A 22290-nucleotide genomic window follows, 5' to 3' on the forward strand; every position below is an offset into this window, starting at 1 on the left:
CATTCTGTCTTCCGGTATCCGGGCGATTCTGCTATGCAATTGTACCTCCTCCATGAAAGCCTTCTTGATGCCCCCAGACGATGGGATTTCTGCATTTTGCGGACCATCATGGCATTTTGAAGCATGTGTCAGACACTGCTTATGTTCTACCTTGCATTACAAAGGCAGCCTAGTGATCTTCGAAAAACACAAATCTCATCATGCCACTCTCTGGCCTAAAACCCTTCAAACGCATCATCACATTGCTCTTGCTATAAAGTCTGGATTCCTTCAAGAGGGCTTACAAGTCTAGCCCCTTCCTACCTTTCCAGTCTCCTCTGGTGATCCCTTCATCCTCTCTCTTCTGGCCTCACAAAACTCCTCTTAGTTTCTCTAACGCACTGGGTACCTCCTGCCTAGAGTTCTCTGTACATGCTGTGTATTCCTCTGTCTGGAATTTTTGTCTAGATAATTAAAACTCATTCCATACTTTTCAGCTTAAACATCACTTCTGCAGGAAGTCTCTCTGAGGCACCCCTAACTCCAGACTAAGTCAGGAGTTCCCGATCTCCACTCCCATCACATCTCCGGTTTTCTTTCATAATACTCAGCACAATTTAAATTATGTGTTATTGACCACTTCTCCCACAAGACTGTGATTATATAAAGATAGGCCATACCTCGTTTGATGTATTTAAGCACCTAGTTCAGCATCTGGTCCATAAAAGTGTAAATCCTGGCTCTCAATAAATGTTTTATGAATGAATAAGTAACTAAATCTCCATTGTTTTGAGATCTGTTGGGAGTGATGAGATAGCAGATAGGTAAAATAATTATGGAGGTTTTAAGGTTTTTTTCCCTTACTTCCGATGCTAAAGTACTACTATCTTGGTGTTTTGTGCCACACAATTCTAAATTCAAAAGAGTTATTATTATTAAATTCAAAAAGAATATACCCCCACTACATTATATCATGCACAAAAATCATTTAGATAATGTAGCTTAAAATGTGAGATAATCAAAGACTTCTAGAATATAACATAGGAGAGCACTCGTGTTCTAAATGGAAGCAAATATTTCTTAAACAAGACACCAAAAGCAAATATTTCTTAAACAAGACACCCTAAAGGAAACAATGATAAATTTGGAAGAGGTTAAATTAGCTTCTGTTCATTAAAGCTTATTGACATAAACAATAACCATTTTACTCCCTCTTATGACTGTGGGTTGACTGGGCTCAGCTGGGCAGATCTGCTGCTCCACATGATGCTGGTTGGAGTTGAGTCACCTAGAGGTTACTTGGACTGGAAAATTCAAGATGGCTCTTTCACATGGCTGGTTAGATAGAGGGAAGATTAGGCCCAGAACTGGGACAGCATCACTTTTAACATGTTTTATTGGTTAAGCAGCCATGGGGCAAGCCTAGATTCAAGCAGAGAGGGTAATTAACACCAGCTCTCAATAGGAAGAATGAAAAAATTTTATGGTCATCTTTAATCTACTACAGCACCATTAAGAGTATAACAGTAAACCACAGACTGGGAGAAGATGTTTTCAAAACATATATGTTATCGATTGAATTATGCCTCACCCTTCAATTCATATGTTGAAGTCCTAACACCTATACCTTAGAATATGACCTTATTTAAAAATGAGGTCATTGCAGATGTAATTAGTTAAGATGAAGTCATTCTGAAGTAAAGTGGGCCCCAATCCAATAAGACTGATGTCCTTACAAAAGGAGGAATTTGGATAAAGAGACACATACACAGAGAGAATGCCATGTAAAGGTAAAGACAGAGATCTACAGACTAAGAAATACCAAAGATTGCCAGGAAGCTACATGAATCTAGGAGAGAAGTAGGGAACAGACTTTCTCTCATATCCTTCAGAAGGAAACAACTTTGACTATACCACCATCTTGTACTTCTCCCCTCCAGAAGTGTTTAAGCTACCCAATTTGTGGTGCTTTGTTATGGCTTCTCTAGGAAAGTAATACAATATATGAAGAATGCCTGTAAAGCAATAAGAAAAAAAAAATCCAATAGAGAAATGAGCAGAAGTTTAAACACTTTACAAAAGCAAATATTTAAAGGGTCAATCATATGAAAAAGTTCTTAACACTATTAGTTATTAAAGAAATGCAATTTAACCTCAGTGAGATATCACTGCACACTCTTCAAAACAGCTTATAATAAATATGTTAATAAATGAAAGTGTTAGCAAGGATGTAGAGTAAATGGAACTCATAAACGTTGCTCCTGGAGTGTAAATTGGCACAACCATCTTAGAAAATTGTCAGTATCTGCTAAAGCTGAATATATATATATATGCTCATGACCTAGTAATTCTACTCATAGGCGTAGATCCAATAAAAATGTGTACATATGTATACCATACGTCATAGTCATGAATTGTTATAGTAGTGCTATTTGCAATTTCTCCAAACTGAAAAAAAGTTATGTCCATGTAGAATGGGCAAATAAACAGTGGTTTAGTCACGCAATGGAATACTATACAGCAGCGAAAATGAACTAACTGCTGCTACAGGAAACAACATGGATGATTTTCACAAAAAATACACGATGAGTATTAAGTATAGAGTACAGACTCTATGGTTAAATAAATTTCAATGATGATAGAAAAATTCCATGATGATAGAAAACAGGATATTGAATATCTTTGAAAAGAAAAGAGCAATTAGAAGGTTATACAAGGAAGTTTTGTGGGGTGCCAATGTTCTTTGGTGGGATAGATTTGGGAGTTAGTAACACATAGATGGTAATTGAAGTTGTGGGAGAGAAATCAGAGTGAGATAAGCTGAGGGCTGAAAATAGACCCTAAAGGAATATTCTTATTTAGAAGAGGACAGAGGTACACATAAAGGGTGGGAAATAGACAGTGATTTGCCTAAAATTGGAAGAGTATGGTAATCCAGATGGTTGGATGTAGACAGTTTCACAAAGCAGGGAATGGTCAATAACAAATACAGCAGACATCAAGATATTAGCCGGAAAATATCTGTTGGATTCAATAACTGGAAAACCATCAAAGACTGTGGTAGATTGTATTTTTCAAAAATGACTGCGACTATATATTTTATGCCACATACTCTTCTGCAACATGACCTCACCACTGTCCCATTGAGAAATGAGGTCTTTACTATCCTCCTAGATTCCGAATAGGCTTGTGACCACTTTGACAAATGAACTATGGTGGAAGTGGTGCTATGGGACTTCTGAAGCTATAAAATCATGATTTCTGAGTCATATAAGGCCATGCCTCTTCTACTTTGTTTCCTAAAATACTAGAGCATGGCATGTAAGACACCAGACTACCCCGAGGCCACCATGCTGTGAGGAAGTCAAACCACCTAGAGAGACCATGTACAGGTCTCCAGCCAGCAGACATCATGGAACAGTGACAAGCTCTACTATGTGACTAACCGCACTTCCTGGTTCTCAGAATGCACGAGCATAATAAAAAATGGTTGTTTTACACCACTAAGTTTCAGGGGTAATTTGTAATTTAGTACATATATAGTACAGTAACAGTACATATGACATGACTTTAGAGAACATAGTTTCCATGGAGCGGTCAGGACAGAGGCCAGAATGCAGTGGTTTGGGGAACATGTATGTACAAGGTGAGGAAGGGGATGACATATGAGTAAAGTATAGAAAGGGGAGGTCAAATTGGAGGGTGATAGAAGGTGGCTTAGGAGGGTTCATGTCAGACAGAGTAGACTGGACAGATTTATAGGACAAGAGGAAAATACCAGAGGAGTGGGACAGTTGAAGCAGAGAAGGGAGGTCACAATAGAGGAGTCAGCAGGGGAGGTGCAAGGCATGAGTTCAGGAGCTGGACTTGAATGGTCTACACTGAGACTGGAAAAAGATAACAAATTCCTGGAGGAGGAAGACACAGCAGGATAGCAGCTTGAAGGAAATGGTAGTGCGAGTATAGTTCACATGATTACCTACAGGGTCTGGATTTTCAGCCGGAAGGACTAGAAGACTGAGGGAAATGATAGGACCAAAGGGCTGGGGTCTTTTGAAGGGCAAAATGCTGGTGTCATGGGTATGAGATCATGAGATAGCCCAAAGAATGGGAGAATGTAACCACGAAGAAAGTTATCAGAATCTAGGTGACCCAGTCTTGGGTCACAATAAGATCCAGGATGGGGTCTGGGAGTGGTGGCTGAAAGCAGTGTGGAGTGAAGTTCCTTGGAGTTAAGGAGATCCAAGAAGTAATGGTCCAATCAGTTGTCTGTCTAGGCACTGAAATCTCTTAGAGTGACACAAGACTTGAGCTAGAGAGAAAGACTGAGAGCCAGGCCATGAAGGATTCAATGAATGAGCATTGGATGATTTTCAGTGCTAAGGAGAGAACGACTGGATAGCATGAGGCTCAAAGAAAAATATGTGTGAACAAGCAGTGGTGTGGAAGTGGCAAGAGAGAGCCAAAACAATTCAGTCATTTCTAGTTCAGTAGTATAGAGTTGAGTCTGAAGAGTGAGCAACGTTTTTCTGAAGGGCTGCAGAGGAAGTGAAGATTTCTGTTAAGACAGAAGGTGATGAGAGCCTTCTGTGAGTGTCTTGGGGGAAAGAGAGTGTGTTCCCAACAGATGGAGAGTTCCTGAGGGTGTAATGGCTAAAAAGGGTAGGGAAGAGAAGTGAGTAAAAAATGCAAGGAGGGAAAGAAATGGCGGGGGTGGAAGTGTGTGGGATTTGAGGTTGGGGAAGGGACTTGTAACAAGGCACTTGTTGTAGACAGGGACCCTCTTAAAGCATTCAAAACAGAGACTAAAGCCCATATTAGGCAGGCAGTTGGGACCCTGTTCTATGTCAAGGTCCTTGCCCCACAAGTCCAGTGCCCCTCAACAAGACAGAGCCCTCCTGTTGGAGCCAGCAGGCCCCTATACCTGGAAGATAACTTCTCCCAAGGACACCATAAAGAAGGATAGGGGGTGGTGGAGGGTAGTGTGGCACTTCACTGTGAGACCCCCCAGGCAGCCTGGGCCGCCTCAACTCAGGAAGTTACACAGAGCAATGGATCTTCCTGTTATGACTGTTTGGCTATAAATGAAACAGGAAAATATGAGAGTTCTTGAAGTCTCCTGAGAGGAAGACAATAAAAAGTGATATCACCACCCACCTGGAAGCTCATTTAAAATAATTTTCTGGGGCTATTTTCAGACAGAAACAGACATACTCCTATTAATAACCCTGGCTAAGTAAGGTCTGTCTGCGGCCAGGGGACTCTGAAGGCCTCCTTCTTCACAGAGTCCCTGAGGGTGACAAAAAGGTGTACTCCTGCCACGACAGGCCTATCCCAGGCACTGTGGTATAAAATTCTATGGGAATATTTCTTAACCTATAATTCCACCTCTTGCCCTCCATGAAGGAGTTGATATACCTAATAACAGCAGCTAAAAAATAAGATTTACCAAAGACCTTGCTTTCCAAGCTTCCCTCCTCCCACTCCAATAACATCTCCAACAACCTGAGGGAGGAGGTTCTACCTCTATTTTAGAGATGTGAGATCAGACTTAGAAGAGTACACACCGCCCCCCCCCACCCCACCCCCGTCCCAATTTCTCACAGTTAGAAAGCGAAGTTGGAATTCGAGGCGGTCTAGTTTCTCAGCTTGGGTAAGTAGCCACTCTACAGTTTTCCTGCCTTCCCAAGGTATGGTTTAGATGTGTGAAGGCCTTCAAAGTCAGATTCCTCTTGTATTGTCCCAGCTGATGACCACATCTAGACTTTCTGCCTTGCTCACACAGTTCTTCTACATCCTTGTCATAACCTGCAAAGCCACCATGGACTGAAGATTGCATCCCCTACATCCCAGAACCTCCCCAACCATCTTGCACGGAGGTCGTTTGTCAGACACGCTGGTTTTCTGGTTTCAAGGAACAGAGAGCCCTCTGTTCTCATTACCTTAGGAGAAAGAAAGTGAGATGGGTTTGAGGCTGGAGCAGGGACCAAAGGTGCCCTGGGTGCTTCTGAGGGTCATGGACTGCATGGTTTCCATTGATGTCACTGCCTTTCTCACAGTCATTCCCAGAGTCTCACCTCTCCCCACACACCTAACTAGTTCTCTGCTTGCTCTGGGTCTCCCTTCCTTACATGGTCTTAAAGTTTTGAATCCCCAATGGAGAACCTTCCAATGCACTTCTGTGGCTCCGTCCCTGCTGTTAACTGCCTGCATGTCTCAGCATTTCTTGGTTCAGATTCTTGAGGTGGAAATCTGATTGGCCCAGCTCCCTTTTTGTGCCGAGCTGTAGGTCATAGGTCGCTGACCGGGCTGAGTTGGCTCAGACGACTTTCTCTGCTATACTGGACAGCCAGGAGTGGGACAAAACACAGCTGAGGAATGTGTCTTTTCCTTTCTGCTAGGACTATTCATCGAATTGTTCCTTTTAGAAAGGACAATGGCCGACGTTTGTGCTATTAAAACCTCCACCGGCTCTGAAGCAGGAACACAGCCTTTTGGAGCCTTTATAACTAAGGATTTTAACTGTTAGGAATGATACCATGGGGTAAGCATGCTGTCACTCCAGCTTTCACTATCAACATAACCCTGCTTGCCTTTAAACTGTTTCCCAAACCAAAACGCCTGTCTGTCTCCGGGCACTCCCAAATAGTAACTTCAGTGTTGCCAATGAGTCAGGTCTGTGGCCGGATGACCTCTGTGCTGTCCTCTTCTGCTCCTGCCACACCTACCCGTTGGCCCTATCACCTCAGGCATTTGCATTTTTGTAGCAGTCACTGTGTCCTCCCCTCCCCCAGCCCTAGTGTTGCCTCTGTTGATCCTTCAGCGCACTCAAGTGATTTAAGAAACAACCAAAGATAGAGAGTTCTCTGTTTCCGTTACCTGTTATCAAAAGGGATCCCCGTACTCCAGACTCCCATGGCTTGGGGAAGCTTGAATGGATCTGCTCTTTCAGTTTGAGCAGTGCACAGGTCGCTTTCCCTAGGACTCAGGCTGAAGAGTGTGGGGGCTCAGGGAACCGACTGACTGGGACAAAGGTAAGGACAGACAGCAGGTCTTAGTCTGCATAGGCCTCCATTCGGTTTTCTGGAGTGAGTTGTTTTCGGGGTACCTCCTTGCTCTCTCAGACTGACAGTCTTGGCCTACCCCTGAGTCTGACGCTCGGTGGTGGAGGCGGCCTAGGATGGTGCACCATCCACTCGATGTCTCTGACCTGGCGGCGGAAAGAGTCAGGACCAACTCTTCACTCTACTTGGAACCAGGTATGAAGAGGGAAAGACCAACCCGCAAGCTGGTGTGGCCTGGAGCCAGGGCTTTGCTCAGCCTGTACTCTCAACACCACCATTCGAACTGGCCATTTGATATCTCTGAGCTCTAAACAAGGGGGCTATAGTCCTTGCCTTAAGGGACTATCATGGGGATTCAACTGAAAGAGATAACGTCCCTAAAGCACTTGAGCCTATTCTGGTCCCTGACAAGAGCTCTACGGATGGAGATACTGCCATGACTCCGAGGACTAAAGTCAAATCCTTCCGCGAGTCCGAGGCCCAGCACGCCCACTGTAGGGGCTGTCGTGGCATCGCCTCCGACGGAATCAGCAGGAGGGAAGCTTTTGGGGTAATGAACACCTCGGTACCAGTACTGGTGGGGAAGCTGGCGGGCAAGGAGAAGAATGGGCCCTTAAGTTTACACTGGCCTCTTTTCTGTACCCATCTCTACCTAGTCTTGGTACGACATGAGAAGTAGAAAAAACAAGGTAGCAGATGAAGGGAGAAGGATGGGGAAAGAGCAATGGGTCCCTGGCACCCAGTACTTCGTAAAGGACGTCAGCCAGGAACAGACGGTATACAATTGCTACTTAAGAGCACATTTTCAGGAGCCAGGCTGCATGCATTGGAATCCCAGCTCCATTCACAAGCTGTGTGACCTTGGACCAGTTATTCCAAGTCTTGGTTTTCACATCTGTTAAACAGGACGGGAGTCACAATAGAACCTATCACGTAAGCTTGTTGAACAGTTAATCATATAATATGCACAGAAAGGACTCAGAACAGTGCCTGGCATGCGCCAAACATATTCATCATTATCATTTAAACTCTTCTGTGTCTTACCTTCTCCAATAAGATTCTAAGTTCTTCAGGGATTATAATTTTGTTTGTTTGTTTTTTCACTGTAAGTCAGTGTTGATGATGAAAAATGAATGAATGAATAATGGAAAATAAAGTTATTTATAAATTTTCTATGAAGAAGAGCTTATTAACAGTGCTTAGACATACCTGATTTTATTCATTACTGAGGCCCATCTCCTCAGTGTGACTACACACACTCACACCCCACACCATGATGCTTCGCTCTCTACACACTCCCCTCTCCATATACCTACCCATGTCTGCCCACCCTGTACCCGCTCCTCTCCTCACACTCTTCCACACATCCACATCCCCTTTCTACACTCAAACACATACCCACACTCTTTCCTCTTTACACACTCATACACACACACACTCCCATTCTGAAGTAATCTAAGGAAAAAAAATTTTTCTGCATTCTCTTTTAGGGTGAATCAGGAAAAGAAATCTGCCTCCCAGCTACTTTGAGTCTTTAACCTGTCCCTCTCTGTCCCCCATCTCCCTCTGCCCCAACACACTTCTCTCTACCTGTTCCTCTCCCAGTCAGAAGAAAAGACTTTCCTCATGACAGGGGAAAACTGATTTCCTCATTGTCTACCTGGGCAGAAGCTATTCTTTTCTCAATTCCAGAGGAGCACAGCCAGGCCTGCTCCAGAGAACCTCAGCCACATCTAGACTTTCCCCTTCGAGGGGAGATTCTCTGCAATGATTTTCACAATGCCTAGAAGACAGAGAGAAGAAAAGAAACATAATTAAGACAGATATTTGTTATACATATTTAACAAATATTTATATTTGAGTGACATCATTTAAACCTCACACCCCTATGAGGTTAAGTAGTTCTCCATTTTATAAATGAGGAAACTGAGCTCAGAGGTGTTCAGTGCCTTGTCTGTGGTCACACAGTACATAAATGGAACCAAGATTGAGATTCTTCTGACTGCAATGCTGCAACAAAAAACTGAAAGATCCTCTCTATAATCTTAGGTATGGGGAACAGTTTTGCTAGAGCACAGACTTGTCTGGTACTGACCCAGTGAAGGGCACAGATTGTTTCTGTGAAGAGCTTCAATGTGAAACCATGTGTGACAGCTCTGCCTTTTTTGGGACATGTAAACACTTTCTCTTGACTCTGGCAAGAAGCTCCTTTATTTACCTACTCATCCATCCATCCATCCATCCATCCATCCATCCAAAACCTTTCTGAGCCCAAATTTACTTGTCCATAAAAATGAGGATAGTCAATGTAAGATTTAAGTGATACAAAACATGTTACATACCATACAGTAGCTGCATTAATGTTTATTCTGTGGATGTCTTTGCTTTGTTAGGAAGTCAACTTCCGGAAGATTTTAAGTCTTTGGAATACCCCATCCTTGGGGCTGGATAATGTTTAATGAGCTGTCCTTTGATTTATTGCTCTGGGGTCCTGGGACACGGAGTTGCAGTGGCTTTTTTTTTTTTTTTTTTAATTAGAAGTGTCTAGGAGAAGCAGTGGGCAGGGGAATCATGAATGACACAAATGAAAGTCAGAAACAGCCTGCAGGCTTCCTCTTAAAAGAGTCAGGGATGGGGGCTGGGGAGCAGGAAGTTTAGATTAGCTTCCCCACGTTTCCTCCAGACTCTTTATCTCTCAGGAAGAAACTCGTACAATGTTAAACTGTAAAAACCTTCAGTCGGGCTTTGATGTGTCTTCTCTATAAGGAGCCCCAGCTTGGCCCTGAAGGAGGAGGAGGAAGGCTTAAGGGCCTAGGTTTGGGCTGCTGCAAATAAAGCTTTCAAGGCTGTGGTCTGGATTGTCTCCTGGAGATGATGATCATGGAAATGATTATGCCTGACATTCGTACATCACTTTGCAGTTTACACATAGTTTCCACATGTGCCATCTCATTACAATCCTATGTGTTGAGAAGGGCAGAACTCGTTAGAGTAGGGGATCAGAATATGCCGCCCAGAGATATGCCACTTTGGCATAAGGATTATTTTGAACTAAAGACAATCGAGAAACAGCAGATACTTTAAAAAAAGCTTCTTGCCCGTGTCCCCTATTTGCTTAAAAGCAGAACATAAATTTCCATCTGCAAAGGTATCTCCCTCTCCTATGCCAGAAAGAGGAGGACCCAGGAACACAACTCTTAGACTCTTAATTGCAGGAGACAACTCTAGACTCTTATCAGACCAGAAATGGCACTGAGAAGAATCTATATAACATCCTTTACTAAAATAACTTCTATCTTCCATTAGTTTCCCCATATATTTACCTACTCACAATTTGCAGTCCTCAAAAGTTTAAACCTCTTTTTCTTTTTCTTATTACTGTTCTGAAAATTTACTGTTCTTCATTAAGATGCTATAAAACCTCAAAATTTAACCACTTCTTTGAGTTACTTATCACTGAGTTTCTCCCATGCACATGCATGCTGCACACATTCAGAAACTTCTTTCTCTTATTAATCTGTCTTTTGTCAGCTTAGTTTCCTGGGCTTCAGCTGCAGAACCTAGGAGAGTAAGGAAAAGTTTGTTTTCCTCCCTTACAATACCTGTTATAGAGATGAAGAAACGAACACAGCAGCGAACAGGCTGCCCCCCAAATCACTGAGGCTCCAACCCTGATCTCCTGACTCCAGGTCCAGAGTCCCATTCAGAGGTCCTCTTTTGACAAGGCTCTTTGACACTATGAAAGAGTTATTTGCCCATGTCACCAAGTCACCAGGTAGGCTGTGACTTCCAAAATCACTTGGAGAGACTTCTCCTATGTTATTTATTTATTTGTTGTTTGTTTGTTTGTTTATTTTTTAATTTTTTTTTTTTTTATAGAGCACCTGCCACATACCAGGAAGCTCCTGTCCTGAGTGAATGCAGGCTATTTCAATATTATGGATAAGAGATATGATCAGGAGCAGGCTGCTCTGTGAGCATCAGGTTACTCTGCCAATAATCATCCAGAGGAAGTGACTCAGCAGCTGAAACCTAAAAGATAAGTCGGAATGAATTGAGCAAAGGGAGCAAGAAAAGAGGGTCCTGGATAGAGGAAACCCACCTGCAAAGACCAAGATGCAAAGAGCTTGGTGAGTTTGGGAAATTGAAGAGGTTCAGTAGCTGGAGGGCGGGGTGGAAAAAGGCAGAAAGAGGGTGGGGAGTAGTGAGACTCAAGCAAGGTTGGAGAAGGGTAGGGGGCAGGTGTCGGATGACCTAGATGACAATGTCGAAGAATTAGCCTTTATCCTAAGAGCAATGAAAAGCCTTTGGAAGGTCTTTGCAGGGGCTTCATATGATTATGTTTGTATCTCACTGAAGTGAGAAGAATGGGTTGAAAAAGGTGAAAGATGAAGAGGTAAAACAGGGTGGGGTGGGGGATGGTTGGTGGGGAAGTATCTGGTATATTTTCAACATGCCTTTACCACCGGACCGAGAACTGCTGGAAGTTAGCAAACGAATTAAAATATATGGTCTTGAAGTTGCCGGTGCTTCCACAGAGGCACACTTTTGGAAGAACCAAGCCTTTATAATTATCACTAGGTATTGGGCACCAGACAGAGTCTATACACACCCAGGCTTGCCCTCACGGAGCCCACGTCTAGTGTGGCATATAGAGACATAAACTCCACCCAGGTGTCTGCACCGAGTCCTGTGGGAACACCATGGTGGCATGGCTCGCTCTGGAGAGATCTAAAAAGCTTCTCAGGGGAGGTGACACCTGAGCTGGGTCTTGAAGGATGAAGAGGAGTTTGTTGGGTGGCTAATTTTTGATTAAAAGATAGTAAAGTGAGAGATTAAAGTGGTACATTGGGAGGCATTTGTCAGGACTGCCTTGCACCTGCTTCGCTGCTCTTACTGGTGATGCCTAAATCCCCCACCCCACCATCTCATCCCTAGCTACCAACCAAACAACCCCGGGACTTCAATCTGTTCTATTCTCTGATACCTCCTTAATATAAAAATATAAAGGAAACTTGGTATAGTATTGCCATTAAAAACAGATGCTCCTGGCTTCAAATCAGGGCACAGCCACATCAACTAATTAAGCAAGTTACCATGACTTCTTTAGACACTTGGTTTTCTCATCTGTATAATGAGAGTAATGGCAGTACTTGCATCATAGCATTGATGGGCCTCTGCAAATCACATTTGTGCTCAACCAGTTGGCTTTCTCTTAAGTTCTGCCAATGGAGATGTTAGAGGGGGCTGCAGAGCTGGAGGGGGAAGATGAGACTTGCTTCCTATCTAAAGGAAGAGATCAAGAAGGCTTCTCAGAGCAGGCGACATCTGAATTGGATCTTGAAGGATGAAGAGGATTTCGTTGAGTATCCATGAGCATCATCCCAGCAATGCCTTTTTACCCTGGCAGCAACAATGTCTCCCCAGAGCAAAAGCTGAAACCAGTTTGCAGTTTTTCAACACAGATTAACTTTATAACATCCAAACAAAAACATCAGCACTGACGGACTCAGTAGTCTGCATTTCAGCTCAAAGTGTCCCTCCACTAAGACTCTATATTTTCATAATTCTAAATTTTTCCTCTGTGATCCTTCATCTCTAAGGTGATAACTGTTTTCTGCAGCTGCACTCTCTTTTTTACCTTATAGTTCTCATATTACTCTTTCAGTTACCTAGTTAACAATCTTATATATACTTAACAGTCCTTTACGTTAAATTCTCTCAAGTAACTCAATGTGGTTTCTGTCTCCTGGTTGCATGCCGACTGTTGTAATTAATTAAGAAGATATATATATATAATGTTTGTTACACACGAAATGCTCAGTAAATGCTTCTACTTTTGATTGGGTTCCTAACATTCATTCATTTACTCGTTCATTTATTTAGCATATGTTGTTTCCTACTATGTGTCAGGCCCCATGTGAGATACTGGGGTGCAGAGCTGAATAAAACACAATCCAGCCCCCACAGAGCCCGCAACCCGAGTGGAGGAGACCACCAAACACATGAGCCCACCCCAGAAATGGTTCTTGTCACCTCTTCCAAGAAGTTCCCATTGCTGATCTCGTTGCCCAGTTACTCTGAGACCATCCAGAATCCTGATGTCTATCCACACAACCATTCTTCACTGGGAGAATTTTCAAACACCTTTTGTTGACAGACTCCAGAATTAATACTTATGGTAAGGTTAACTTGGTAATATTTTATGCTATTATCATTTATTTTCATTTTATCATCCTAGATGGTAAATTACTTGAGTTGATTTCCCCAAATGACATGTTTCTGTATCCATTTATCGGCCTAGCACAGTGCTGGGACATGATAAGGCGTTCAAAAAAATAGGATGATTGAATTAATTTATCTATTCATAAATATTTTTGAGCTCTTACCATGAAGCAGGCATTAGACTAGGTATTGCAAAGACAGAAACAGAGAAAACCGACAGGGTCCCTGCCCCCAAGAAAGGGATGTCTAATTTGGTTATTGAAGCTGGACAGCCTCTAAGGACCAGACCTGCATGGGGTTGGATGTGGTCCCATTAGTCTGGTATGATACAGACTTTCAGCACAACCTCTGCTTCCTTCCTGCTGAGCCAAGAAAGCCCTTGGTGGGAGATGTTGCCCAATGTGGTTTACCTCTTGTCCTGATTGCTGGTGGCCAAAGGCTATATTTAAATAGCAAACGTTTGCATTTTTAATGTTGACTGGAATTGAAAAGGCTGTGATAACCTTTCTAAATTCATATCGGTTTTTGTATAATCGAAACAGGCCTGGCCTCAGGCATTTCTAAATGGAAAATTTTAACTATTTTCAATATCAGTGAAAATGCAGAACCATCTCAGAATACTATGCTGTTTGTATTCTCAGAAAGTGTCACCTCCCTCCCTTGAGCACACTCAGTAACTGCCCTGTTAACATTTCAGTGTCCTCTTAACCTTTGGTCAGAGCATAGACAGCATGAGGACCGCTGGTCCTGTCTCGTTGGTGGCAGGAAGAGCTTAGGGCAGAACAGGAGTGCAGTGGAAAGAGCTTTGTCCTTAGAAGTGGCTCTAAATATCTACATGTCCTCTATATATCCCACAACCTGGGGGACTTGAACAAATTGCTTATCTCTGTAATCCTCTTTTTTCTCATCTGTAACATTGGAATAAAAATGCTATTTCACAGATTTGCTGTGACTTCCAAACGTGGTAATCTATAAAAATGCTGATTACCCTCCGCCCCACTTGCCTGGGACTTTGCTAATGCTCAATGGACATTAGTCCTTGTCCTTCCCCTGGCAGTGACCTAAGGTAACACATCAAATTTGAATGAGAATCCCAAGCTTCTGGTTCCCAGGTCTCTTTCCAGGAGGCCCACTGGATCCAAATAGGTTAAAACGTACATATTTAGATTAAAAGCAAAAGGACTCATTTCTAACTTTATTCTGACTACTCTCATTAACAAAATATGCCATGACATATTGACGTGTCTGAAGACTTCTTGGCATTTATATTTTCCTTTTCTGTTTTCATTGTAATAAAACCACTGCACTATCCAATATGGAGCCAATAGCTACATGTGTTTATTTAAATTTAAATTAGTTAAAATTAAATAAAATTTAAAATTCAGTTTCTCAGCCACAGTAGCCACATTTCAAATGCTTGGTGACCACATGTGGCTAGTACCTACCAGTGCAGACATAGACCATTTTCATCATCACAGAAAGTACAACTGGAAAGTGTAAAGTAATAGAGAATAAGAGAGAAAAAGGAGGAAAGGAGAAGGGGAAAGAGAAGAGAGGAGAGACAAACTGGTTTTCCAGAGCATTCTTCACTCATGCACATCCTTAGGCATGTTCATCCAGGCATGGAAATCAATCTCTGCGAATTTGCACATTCTGATGGAAGAGAGAGGGTCTCTTCTGTGGAAAAGGCAGTGCCTGAGAATTTTTTAAATTAAGTTCAGCTCGACAAACATTATCATTTAAAATTCAGATGCGTCTACGGCCATGCTACCCTGAACAAGCCCAATCCCGTCTTATCTCAGAACCTAAGCAGGATCGGGCCTGGTTAGTACTTGGATGGGAGACCACCTAGGAAGACCAGGTGCTGTAGGTATAAAAAATAAAAAAATAAGGGATTGTAAACTGACAAGGTCCTTGCAATCTGGAAAGTCAACCAATCATTGTCTTGCCTGGAAAACAAACAAACAAACAAAAACCCTCCAATGTGATGTTTCCTTCCCTGCTCAAAATAGGTCCACAACTCTTCATAGCCTAATGAAAAGGCCCCAAACTCCTTAGCATGTTTCTAAGGCCATCATGATTTATTCACCTAGCCCTTCTGGGTTGCTTTTCCACTATATTCCTACTTACTGCAGACACACATGAGATTTGGCCCATCGTGTCGGATGACCACCTTCTCTGATTCATTTTGTACTCCACACTTTTGCCTTAGCTCTTGCTGAGTCCATTGTCTGGAACACCCTGAAAGGCATCATCACCACTTATAATCATTGGTTGAAACATAGCTCAAATGCTTGCTCCTCATTTTGCTTTCTGCAACCATCATTTTATTCATATGTTTCAGAGCATTGGCCCAGCCACATTCTTATCTCTTTCCTCACTCTGTCCATTGTATTGCTCCACGATGGTGATTCTCAAACTCTGTGTGGAGGAAAGACTAGCATTTTTGTTCCTTTGTTTAGTTTTTGTTTTTATAAATTTCCAATCCTTTGCAGACTGATGATTTTATAAAATAAAATGAAATTTAGAAAACGAGGAAATACAAAATATAAGCTTTCACTATTTTATTGTTAGCTTCAAGTCGCTATAAAAATTTCTAGGTCCTTACTCTCAATTTCTGTACTTTTCTCATCTTTGGCCTATAACAGTTTTCAAGTCACACTTGGAAGAGCAATACCCTCCAACTCCTATGAGAAGGTTCTGCATGTGGTCAGTGCTTGATACACTTTGTGGAATCTATTGGAAACTGTCTACCAGTGCTCCTTCGGAGGTCTGAGTAAATGCAGAGAGGAGTGTGTTTTTGGAGGAGCCTCAGAATGAAGAGGTCCCCTTTGTGGTGATGCTAGCAGACAAATTTGGGTGTGGACACCAGCTCTGCTGTCTAAGGCTGTCTAAGTACCTTCACGGCCCTGGACATGTTACCTGAATGTGGCCTTGACCTGATTCGGACCAGCGTTCTTAAACTCTTTTATGCCGTGGACCTACTCGATAGTGCAGGGAGGCCTACGGATCTCTTCTCAGAATGTTTTATGTTTAATATTTTAAATGCAGAAAATAAAAAACACAAGATTTCAAAGGAAATCAATTATTCTCAAATATAGTTATTAAAACATGTGGTGTAAAAAATGTTTCTTTATTAATATTAAAAGAATGATATTTGTTGATGGGCAAAGTACTATATTCTAGGCATTGTTCCAGCATAGGTAAAGTTTCTGTCCTCGTTGAGTTTTCATTTTTGCTTTGAGTCATGTAACAAACAAATAAATATAATTGATTCTCGTTATTTGTAGTAGTCATGTTGTATAAAGTCATCATGTACACTGAATTAGTGAATATTGAACCTTTGCTCCTAGGTAAAATACGGATTTAGCTTTCTGCAAGCTTCTAGTCAAAACATTTCCATCTATCTATCTATCTGTCTGTCTGTCTGTCTATCTATCTATCTATCTCAATCACTATATAAACTCATTTTATGTGTGTTTCTATTTAAAGATAACTTATTTAATATATATTTTGACTTATTAACATTGCACTCATAACTAACTCCACTATAATCTCTAACTATAATGATCAGCATGAATGAAGCTTATCTAACACATATATTTTCCCCATAAGGCACAGCACAGCCATGAAGAGCTTAGAAATGTTAGACGGCACTTAGGAACACTAGACAGTAAAATTTTACTTCAGTAAAATCACCAAAAAAGGGGTGTCATTTTAAACAGTCTGACTGGAGAATGTCAACTGGTCAACTCATTTGAATTTGAGGAGCGTAGGGGGATAGTCATAGTGGGAGTGGTGGGGAGGAGTGCAGGAAGTGAATCTGGAGGGGGAGCAGGCAAACGAGAAACCCTGAAAAGTTTTTGAGCAGGAAAGTGGTATGATTACAACTCTAAGCATGATGACAATGCCAGGGGAGGAGATGATTTGGAGGGAAGAGACTATAAAGAGGGAGACTAATTTGGAAGCCTTTTCTTTACACTAGGTAAGCAGTGGTGGGAGCCTAACTAAGGGAAGGGCTAGTGGGAGTGTAGAGAAAGGGACCATTTTTGATATTCAATCAATGGGGCTTGTGAAACTCTTTCTCTTGTCTCTCCATGCACATATCCTCCTGAACTGGGTGGGGATGGGGGTGTAGCAGGGAATGTGTGCCAAAGTTTAGGTGGCTGAAGTTTCAAGTTTGGATGACTAAACGGATGTTGATGCCATTCATTGAGGGAGATTTGGGAAGCAGAGCAAATTAAGGGCAAAAAGCAAGAAGTCCATTTTAGACGTTCCTATAAGGACAACTGGGAGGATGCCCTGTGTCAACTGGAAATACATCGAAACTCAGGAGAGTGGATTTGAGGTCATCAGGGTGTAGATGGTAGTACAAGCCATTGCAGATAGACGATCAGCTTTCAGGCTGGTTGGGAAGGACGTGTGGCCCACACCAAGCAAGTAGAAACCAGCACCTAATAAATTGGATATGACAAAATGTCCAAATATGTGACAGAAATAATACTGTTGTCAAAAAGAAGAGAGATGAGTAACAGCTGGAATTGCTAAAAAAAGTTCTTCCTGGAGAATATGGCTTGAACAGATGTAGCAGGATGTGCAGGATTAGGAGGCCAGAAGGAGGGCGTTGCTGGTGGGAGAGATCAGTGGGTACATCTGTAGGGCAAGAAAGATATTAGGCCAGAAGTACATTCCCCTGATGGTGCAGCCAGAGAAATAAATAAGGAATTGATTTAAAAACACACTTTAAGTAAATGGGTCACCATGGGTGCCTCTGGGAGTCTAGAAAGCAGGATGGGAGAAAGACATCTCTTTATACTTTTTTTGCATCTTTGGGTTATTTTTGTCTTGTGCATCAATTTTTTAAAAAATGTTATAATAAATCATTTGTCTTTGGCAGACTAAGAAGTGAGTCTGGTGCAGACAGGAATTAAATGGATCCCATGTGTAAGGGTCTGATTCTTGGTCTGCCTTTCAGGTGGGAGAGCAGGACAGTCCCTTACTGAGGGACCAGACGGAGGCTGTAGCTCTGAGTCTCTGTCCTTGGGGAATCTTTTACATGGATTTGGTCACTGGGGAAGTTGAGTAGGTAAATGAGCCCTCCAGAGAGTGGAGAAATACAGGATGAAGAGTGGCTGCACGCTGGAGCTGGACAGCTTCCAAAGACATAGACATATGCCTCAAAGCTGGATCGATGGGTCAGGACTGGATTCTAATTTCAAAACTTTCTTTTATTACTTGCAGTGACAGTGCTGAAACTCAATGGCTTGACACACAGAGTTGTTGTGAGAATTACAAGAGATCATTATCATTCAACATTTTTAAGGGCTTTCTATGTGCTGGGCTATGTTGTTCATTTAGTTTAATTCTTATAAAAACCCTATGAGGTGGTTTCCATTATTATTCCCAGTTTCTAAATGCGGGAAATAGGCACAGAGAAGTGCATTGATTTGCCCAAGATCACACCCTAATAAAGCAGCTAACCTAAATTGGAACTCAGGCTCTCTAACTCTAGAGTTTAATCGCTATGGTAAAATACTCGCTTAGCCCAGGACAAGACACATAGCATCAGTCAGGCTAGGCTAGTAATGCTGCGGTAACAAACAGTGCCAACAGTTCAGTTGGCATTGTTTAATATACAAAAGGTTATCCCTCCTTCAGGCTACATGTTTAGTGCAGGGCAGCAAGCATGGCTCATTGTAGTCGCTCACAGACACGGGTGACGCAGTCCTCATCTATCTTGTCGTGTGCTTCTGCAATCACTGAGGTAGGAAAAGGAAAGGGGAGTACTTTCACCCAGCACAACACACATTACTTCTGCGCTTCGTTTCTTTGCTGAAGCTAAAGCAGTGGGGAAATAAAATTTGACCTTATGTCCTGAGGTAAGAACCAGAATATTTATTAATAGCCTAATGACTTCACACAGTTGCTCATTAAGTGTTGATTGAAATGCAGTTAAGAGGCCAGTTCCGGCTAGATTGAGTGGACTCTGTCTCACCCAGCTCAATCTATAAAGTTTTTGAGGGTTTGCAAACATAAGCATTATCAATTCTGCACAGAAGGCCGCCAGAGAACAACTGTGTCACCAGATCTGCATGTCAGGCATTTCTCCATGCAGTCTGCATGTTGCCAAGAGACCGCAAAAGGCTGCTGGTTACAAGATTCAAATACTCTTGGAAAATATAAGTACCGTCTTCTAACCACTGTCATTTATCTCCTCGTGACATTCCAGACCATACTTTTGTGATGGCTTTTTACTTTTTTATTTTTGCCTTTTTATACTTTCCCTTGTCATGTTCTTCCATAAACCCCCATGAGACAAACACAGAAATATGGCAAGATCATGAGGTAGGAAATTTTCTAAAGTATTTTTAAGTGTACATTTTGGTGGCAGTAATTTTATTCACAATGTTGTGTAATCATCACCACTATCTATTTCCAAAACTTTTTATCACTCGAAATAAAACTCTGTACCCATTAAGCAAAAATTTTCCATTAAGATAGACATTTTTACTTTCACTTTAAAGACAGGGATACTTAAGATTAGGAATTTTGGCACTTCTTGTCACATACACCTGAATCTAGTTCTACCTCGTATAAGCAGTCAAAAATCATGTTCGCATTTGCCAGCACATGAGTATAAAAAACATTTATAGTATTTTTCAATATCCACATCACAATCGTTTGAACCTTCGCCATGTTATTTATTCTTATCTATTTATCAAAATCATTTTAGAGTTATTGAGCCTTAACCGTGAATGGAAAACACAGAATTATAGTTTTTTTTAAATTAATAATTTTGTTTTAAAGCACTATTACAAAAACATGAAAAGGTCACCTAGTGCCTTTTGCTGTGGCTTTTGTTTAGTGATGATCAAAAACAAGGAATTTATTTTAGAGTCTCCTAAACATTTATACTCCATTTACACAATATCTAGGAGTCCTAAAAGGGTATCTGCATTTGGGCTACCATATGCCAATTCCAAATTCTGTTTTGCCTATTCTATCTCACCTTGGTTGATGTCCACAGCTCAGGAAGCAATCTGAAGATGGAGAAAAATTTTGGCTGCTGCTAAAGGGCTCTTTATAAAATTGCCATTGCTACATCAAGGGTTCTCTCCTGGTATCCCGAAGTTGCCAACTGCCTGGGGTGACAGCGTGATATTGGGATCTCATACAGGAAGGACTCTTCTTGCCTCATTTTGAAGCCTTTCTGTCAGGACTGTCTTCTTTCTGGCAACAGGTATGCTTCATTCCAGGTAACTGAGGTGCCACTGGGATTCTCTGTTATGTTATATGTCCCAGACACAGGAATACGGCCACTCCAGCTTCTCTACTCTGTATTTCTTGGGTCAGTGGGAGGTGGTCCAGCCTCATCAAGAGAAGACACCACCTCAGCGGCAGTGACAGAATAGTTTAAACATAGCCAGGAAGCATCTCTCCTCTCCTCTCGTCAACAAAGCAAGAGCTGAGAGCTCGTTCCATTGCAACCACATGCAACAGTTTACATCCCCAACCAGGCTATTCACTTCCCAGCCCAAACCAGCTGTAAACAGTGTCTTCACAATTCTCTCTTAAGATCCCTGGATGGCACCTGGCTTACATTCTGGTGTCTTACATCTCTAGAAGGTACACCCCAGAGATTTTGCAAAAACAAAGCAACAATCCTCTCCAAAGGTGAAGTCACACTTCTATTTCACAGAAGACCGAAAACCACTTACGGCTCCAAAATGGCAGACTTTTCAACTCCCACTCATGAGGTTTCTAAGTTTCAGAATCATATCATAACCAAAGTCCCACCTAATATCTGAAACAAAATGGTTACAATCTATCATGATAAGGGTTCACCCAGAAGCATAAGTATGGTGTGAGGAGAGAGAGTCCCTGCTTTGAGCCTCAGTTTCCTCATCTGTAAAGCTTCTGATATCATCCACTTAATGAGGTTTAAAAAAGACAATGTGTGTAGAGGGCTTTAGGTAGAGCCTGGCTCAGAGCACCCAATCCCGGAGTTTGCTAGAAGTCGTAATCATTGCCCTTTCATCCAACAGGACCTTTCTTGTCTGTCAGTCTCAGGACAGCATGAATGTGGGCTCTGAGAGCTGGTACCCCCTTAATTTAGCTTTATTAGGAATTTAACTTAGTCACCTTGGTCATATCCTTCAGGGGCTAGATAACAAAGCAAAGCTGAATCTATCTACTTTACCAAATGGAGGCCGATGTACAAACAATGCAGGCCCTGTGGCTTTCCCAGTAGGATGTCTGTTGCCTCTGGTCTGCACATGATCAGCCACGGAAGGGGTAGGTGGAGAGGAATGGAAGACACCACGTAGTTTTTCCCTTTTAGTTTAATCTAATCCCATTTTCCCACTTGCAAATGTAGATCAAGTGTCTGGCTCCAGACACCTGGTGTACAGTTGGTTTAGACCAAGTTTGTTATATATAAATAAAACATCAACAGACACTCTATTCAGGCAGAGCAGAAGAAAGACATGAGATAGAGGCAGGCGGGGGAGATGAATGGATGGTTTGTCAACACACACCAGCTGGATGGGGACACAAGGATTTCTCATGGATTTTTTTCCCGAATATTTATTCCACACTACTCTAGGAGGCAGTGTGGCATAGCCGTTAAGTATGAGCCAGAAAACTGGCTGATTTAGAATCCAGGCCCAGGTACTTACTAATTATGGGATATAGGTAAATGATTGAATATTGATGCGCCTGCTTTCTTATCTGTAAAATTACCACCTCCCAACATTGGGCTGTCGCAAGGATTACAGGAGACATACAAGCAAAGCTCTCAGAAATGTTAGCTATTGCCCTGTTATTGTTATGTGCTACACCCTAAGCCAGTCAGGGTTTCCAATGAAACACTCAGTCCTTGACTCAAAGTGGTAGCACAAGACGGCAGGGAGGTAATGGTCTCACTAGAAAGAAAGTTTTAAATGTGGGAAATAGGCTTGGAACATTGGAAGAACTCAATACATTTTAGTGTAATAAATAAATTTCAACAATTTAGGAGCTA

The 22290-nt window shown here is 42.0% G+C and overlaps 1 pseudogene; it reads left to right on the plus strand.

The window, feature by feature from the left end:
- Nucleotides 1–15022: 15022 nt before the first annotated feature.
- LOC118605009 lies at nucleotides 15023–15141 on the plus strand (annotated as a pseudogene).
- The last annotated feature ends 7149 nt before the right edge of the window (nucleotides 15142–22290 follow it).

This window comes from Rousettus aegyptiacus, unplaced genomic scaffold, assembly GCF_014176215.1.
Source record: "Rousettus aegyptiacus isolate mRouAeg1 unplaced genomic scaffold, mRouAeg1.p scaffold_m13_p_1, whole genome shotgun sequence".
NCBI lineage: Eukaryota > Metazoa > Chordata > Mammalia > Chiroptera > Pteropodidae > Rousettus > Rousettus aegyptiacus.